This window comes from Oncorhynchus gorbuscha, unplaced genomic scaffold, assembly GCF_021184085.1.
Source record: "Oncorhynchus gorbuscha isolate QuinsamMale2020 ecotype Even-year unplaced genomic scaffold, OgorEven_v1.0 Un_scaffold_505, whole genome shotgun sequence".
Taxonomy (NCBI): Eukaryota; Metazoa; Chordata; class Actinopteri; order Salmoniformes; family Salmonidae; genus Oncorhynchus; species Oncorhynchus gorbuscha.
In genome coordinates, this window is record NW_025745339.1 from 12,501 (window position 1) to 18,716 (window position 6,216).

The following is a 6,216-nucleotide window of genomic DNA, read 5'->3' on the forward strand; positions in this document are numbered from 1 at the left end:
AGTGCTCTAGAATTGTAAACCTGTCAGTGCTCTAGAATTGTAAGCCTTTCAGTGCTCTAGAATTGTAAGCCTTTCAGTGCTCTAGAACTGTAAGCCTTTCAGTGCTCTAGACTTATAAACTTTTCAGTGCTCTAGAATTGTAAGTGGTGAATATATTGTGTTCTAGAGCAACAACCAGTACGAGTCCAGTAACACCGTGAGACTGAATAGTCTACTGACCAAACATGTGACCATGGATAGAGGTGAGTTACACACTCCTGTCTGTGTTATCACATCTATACACACTCACCGGTCAGTTTATTAGGTACACCGCCCCATTCACCTAAATGGATCGCTCCTATCGACCTTCAGTCACGTGGCTTGTGATATAAAGCAGGCAGACCGGCATCGAGGCGTTCAGTTACTGTTTGATTGACGGTTAGGATGGGCAAAATAAGTGACCTAAGCGACTATGAGTGTGGTATGATCGTCGGTGCCAGACGCTCCGGATCCAGTACCTCAGAAACAGCCTCCTGGGCTATTCACACACGACAGCGTCTAGGGTTTACTGAGAATGGTGCGACAAACAGAACAACATCCAGTCAGCGGCAGACCTGTGGGAGAACACAACTCTCTGATGAGAGGTGGAAGGAGAATGACAAGAATCCTACAAGCTAACAGACGGGCCACAAACAGACAAATAATGGAGCACGACGTCTCGGAACACACGGGTGGGCTCTTCCACGACCCCCAGAGGATAAGAGAGTAATGACCATGCCCCCCAGAGGATAAGGGAGTAATGGCCATGCCCCCCAGAGGATAAGAGAGTAATGACCATGCCCCCCCCAGCAAAAAGGGCCTCAGTGGTTAAGGGCGCTGTACTGCAGTGGTTAAGGGCGCTGTACTGAGACTCTAGGGGCAGTATTTCATTTTTGGCTGAAAAAACGTTCCCGTTTTAAACAAGATATTTTGTCACGGAAAGATGCTCGACTATGCATATAATTGACAGCTTTGGAAAGAAAACACTCTGACGTTTCCAAAACTGCAAAGACATTATCTGTGAGTGCCACAGAACTGATGCTACAGGCGAAACCAAGATGAAACTTAAACAGGAAGTGAGCAAAATTTTTGAGGCGCTGTTTTCCATTGTCTCCTTATATGGCTGTGAATGCGACCTGAACGAGCCTACACTTTCTGCCGTTTCCCCAAGGTGTCTGCAGCATTGTGACATGTTTGTAGGCATATCATTGGAAGATTGACCATAAGAGACTACATTTACCAGGTGTCCGCCTGGTGTCCGCCTGGTGTCCTGCGTCGAAATTGGTGCGTAATCTCCAGCTGCAAGTATTCTTCCATGTGATTCAGAGGAGAAACCAGACTTCCACGAACGATATATCATCGCAGAGATATGTGAAAAACAGCTTGAGGATTGATTCTAAACAACGTTTGCCATGTTTCTGTCGATATTATGGAGTTAATTTGGAAAAAAAGTTTGGCGTTTTGATGACTGAATTTTCAGGGTTTTTTGGTAGCCAAACGTGATGAACAAAACGGAGCGATTTGTCCTACACGAATCTTTTTGGAAAAACTGAACATTTGCTATCTAACTGAGAGTCTCCTCATTGAAAACATCCGAAGTTCTTCAAAGGTAAATGATTTTATTTGGATGCTTTTCTTGTTTTTGTGAAAATGTTGCCCGCTGAATGCAACGCTAAATGCTACGCTAGCTATCAATACTCTTACACAAATGCTTGTTTTGCTATGGTTGAAAAGCATATTTAAAAAAATCTGAGATGACAGTGTTGTTAACAAAAGGCTAAGCTTGAGAGCTAGCATATTTATTTCATTTCATTTGCGATTTTCATGAATAGTTAACGTTGCGTTATGCTAATGAGCTTGAGGCTGTATTTACGATCCCGGATCCGGGATGGCTAGTATCAAGATTAAGGGCGCTGTACTGCAGCGCCAGCTGTGCCATCAGAGACTGGGTTCGCGCCCAGGCTCTGTCGTAACCGGCTGCGACCGGGAGGTTCGTGGAGTGACGCACAATTGGCTTAGCATCGTCCGGGTTAGGGAGGGCTTGGCCGGTAGGGATGTCCTTGTCTCATTGCGCACCAGCAACTCCTAAAAATGTGAGCGCTACAATCAGTCCTGTGTCATGTCAACAGTAAAGCATCCTGAGACCATTCATGTGTGGGGTTGCTTCTCAGCCAAGGGTGTGGGGTCACTCACAATGTTGCCTAAGAACACAGCCATGAATAAAGAATGGTACCAACACATCCTCCGAGAGCAACTTCTCCCAACCATCCAGGAAAAAGTTTGGTGACGAACAATGCCTTTTCCAGCATGATGGAGCACCTTGCCATAAGGCAAAAGTAAAAACTAAGTGGCTCGGGGAACAAAACATCAATATTTTGGATCCATGGCCAGGAAACTCCCCAGACCTTAATCCCATTGAGACCTTGTGGTCAATCCTCAAGAGGCGGGTAGACAAACAAAAACCCAGAAATTCTGACAAACTCCAAGCATTGATTATGCAAGAATGGGCTGCCATCAGTCAGGATGTGGCCCAGAAGTTAATTGACAGCATGCCAGGGCTGATTACAGAGGGCTTGAAAAAGAAGAGTCAACACTGCAAATATTGACTCTTTGCATCAACTTCATGTAATTGTCAATAAAAGCCTTTGACACTTATGAAATGCTTGTAATTATACTTCAGTATCCATAGTAACATCTGACAAAAATATCTAAAGACACTGAGGCAACTTTGTGAAAATGTATATTTGTGTCATTCTCAAAACTTTTGGCCACGACTGTATGATGTTGTGTGGTCTGTGAGAGCCAGAAATCTTGCTTGTTTGTAGGTGACCAAATACTTATTTTCCACCATAATTTGCAAATAAATTCATTAAAAATCCTACAATGTGATTTTCTGGATTTTTTTTTCTAATTTTGTCTGTCATAGTTCAAGTGTACCTATGATGACAATTACAGGCCTCTCATCTTTTTAAGTGGGAGAACTTGCACAATTGGTGGCTGACTAAATACTTTTTGGCCCATTGTATATGTTGATGCGGAGGAGATGTTGTTGTGTGGATGGGATGTTGGGACCAGTTTGGCTTGGGTAGGCAAGGATGTCTTCACTATGTAGAGAATAGTAAAAATAAAGAAAAACCCTTGAATTAGTATTTGTGTCCAAACTTTTAACTGGTACTATGTGTGTATCTCTGTGTCCCCTGAAGGCCCCAAGTTCCCCGGGCCCCAGTCCTCTAAGCAGGGGGTCCCAGCAGGGTTGAGGTTGGAGGAGGTCCACATCTCCACTGAGCCGTCCAGTAGGAACCGGCTGGTTAAAGGAGGGAAGAAGCAGAAGAGGAAGAGAACCATTAAACTGAAAAAACAGGCCAAAACACCACAGAAGAAGAAGAAAGGTGAGTCCAGACAAACAGGCCAAAACACCACAGAAGATGAATAAAGGTGAGTCCAGACACACAGGCCAAAACACCACAGAAGAAGAAGAAAGGTGAGTCCAGACACACAGGTCAAAACACCACAGAAGAAGAAGAAAGGTGGGTCCAGACACACAGGTCAAAACACCACAGAAGAAGAAAGGTGGGTCCAGACAAACAGGTCAAAACACCACAGAAGAAGAAGAAAGGTGGGTCCAGACACACAGGCCAAAACACCACAGAAGAAGAAAGGTGGGTCCAGACAAACAGGCCAAAACACTACAGAAGAAGAAGAAAGGTGGGTCCAGACACACAGGTCAAAACACCACAGAAGAAGAAGAAAGGTGGGTCCAGACACACAGGCCAAAACACCACAGAAGAAGAAGAAAGGTGAGTCCATACATACAGGCCAAAACACCACAATCGTGACCCACAATCGGCCCAGCGTTTTCTGGTTAGGGGAGGGATGATAATTATAGTGTGTGTGGGTGTGTGTGTGTGGGATGGGTTGGTGTGTGTGTGTGTGTGTGTGTAATTGTGTGTGTGTGTGTGTGTGTGTGTGCAGTGTGTGAAAGTGAAAGCGGCCCCCAGTCCATGATGCAGCAGACCACAAAGCTCTGATGATGATGACCAGACAGAGAGTAACATGGAGCGTCAGCGAGGACTCTGTACTCATCCTCTGTAGAGTCGCTTCACACTTCCTGAACCGCAAGGTAGACACACTGGCACACGCCCACTTCTCATGATATGAAGTGGTGTCACACTTCAACATCTCTCTGGAGCTCTGTCTGTCTCTCTCTGTCTCTCTCTCTCTGTCTGTCTCTCTCTGTCTGTCTCTCTCTGTCTCTCTCTGTCTGTCTCTTTCTCTGTCTGTCTCTTTCTCTGTCTGTCTCTTTCTCTGTCTCGCTCTTTCTCTGTCTCGCTCTTTCTCTGTCTCGCTCTTTCTCTGTCTCGCTCTTTCTCTGTCTCGCTCTTTCTCTGTCTCGCTCTTTCTCTGTCTCGCTCTTTCTCTGTCTCGCTCTTTCTCTGTCTCGCTCTTTCTCTGTCTCGCTCTGTCTCGCTCTGTCTCTCTGTCTCGCTCTGTCTCTCTGTCTCGCTCTCTGTCTCGCTCTCTGTCTCTCTCTGTCTCTCTCTCTGTCTCGCTCTCTGTCTCGCTCTGTCTCTCTGTCTCGCTCTGTCTCTCTGTCTCGCTCTCTGTTCTCTGTCTCGCTCTCTCTCTGTCTCGCTCTCTGTCTCTGTCTCGCTCTCAGCTCTGTTCTGCTGTCTTCTCGTCCTGGTTCTCTGTCTACTCTGTCTCTGTTTTAGAACTCTGTGTGTCTAGCTCTCTGTCTCGCTCTGTCTCTGTCCGTGGTCTCTGTGAGGGCTCTCTGTCTCTGTCTCGCTCTGTCTTGTCTCGTCTCTCTCTCTGTCTCTCTCGTCTGTCTCTGTCTCGCTCTCTGTCTCTGTCTCGAACCCTCTCTCTGTCTCAACTCTCTGTCTCTGTCTCACTCTCTGTCACAGCCTCTGTCTACGTCTCTTCAACACACACTCTCTGTCACAGACACCTCAACTCTCTGTCTACAACACTCTCTCTATCTAAACCCTCTGTCTCGCTCAACTACTCTCTGTCTACAACACACACTCTCTCGTCACAGACTCACCTCAACTGTCTCGCTTCAACCAGCACTGTCTAAACTGGTTCTGCAGTTCACACCTCTGTGTGTTTTAGAACTCTGTCGTTACAACACACACTCTAAACCCCAGATCTCTCTGTCTCGATAAAACTCTCCGTCACTGTCTGAAAACCCACAGACACCTCAACTACAAGTACTTTATAACACACACTATCTAAACCCACAGACACACCTCAACTACAAGTACATTACAACACAGGGCTTAATCTAAGTACATTAATAATAATAAATCTGTTTAGCAGACTATCTAATCCAAAGCGACTTACAGTCATGTGTGCATACATTCTACGTATGGCTGGTCCCGGGGATCGAGGTTACTGATCAGTAATGGACACGCTGTGTCGATCTGTAACGGACGCGCTGTGTCGATCTGTAACGGACGCGCTGTGTAATGGACACGCTGTGTCGATCTGTAACGGACACGCTGTGTCGATCTGTAACGGACGCGCTGTGTCGATCTGTAACGGACGCGCTGTGTCGATCTGTAACGGACGCGCTGTGTCGATCTGTAACGGACGCGCTCTGTAACGGACACGCTGTGTAATGGACGCGCTGTGTAATGGACGCGCTGTGTTGATCTGTAATGGACGCGCTGTGTAATGGACGCGCTGTGTCGATCTGTAACGGACGCGCTGTGTCGATCTGTAACGGACACGCTGTGTAATGGACACGCTGTGTAATGGACGCGCTCTGTAATGGACGCGCTGTGTCGATCTGTAACGGACGCGCTGTGTCGATCTGTAACGGACGCGCTGTGTCAATCTGTAACGGACGCGCTGTGTCGATCTGTAACGGACGCGCTGTGTCGATCTGTAATGGACGCGCTGTGTAATGGACACGCTGTGTCGATCTGTAACGGACACGCTCTGTAACGGACACGCTGTGTAATGGACGCGCTGTGTAATGGACGCGCTGTGTTGATCTGTAATGGACGCGCTGTGTCGATCTGTAATGGACGCGCTGTGTAATGGACGCGCTGTGTTGATCTGTAATCCCGTGGTGTGTAATGGACGGCTGTGTAATCTGCTCCACGCTGTGTAATGGACGCGCTGTGTCGATCTGTAATGGACGCGCTGTGTCGATCTGTAATGGACGCGCTGTGTAATGGACACGCTCTG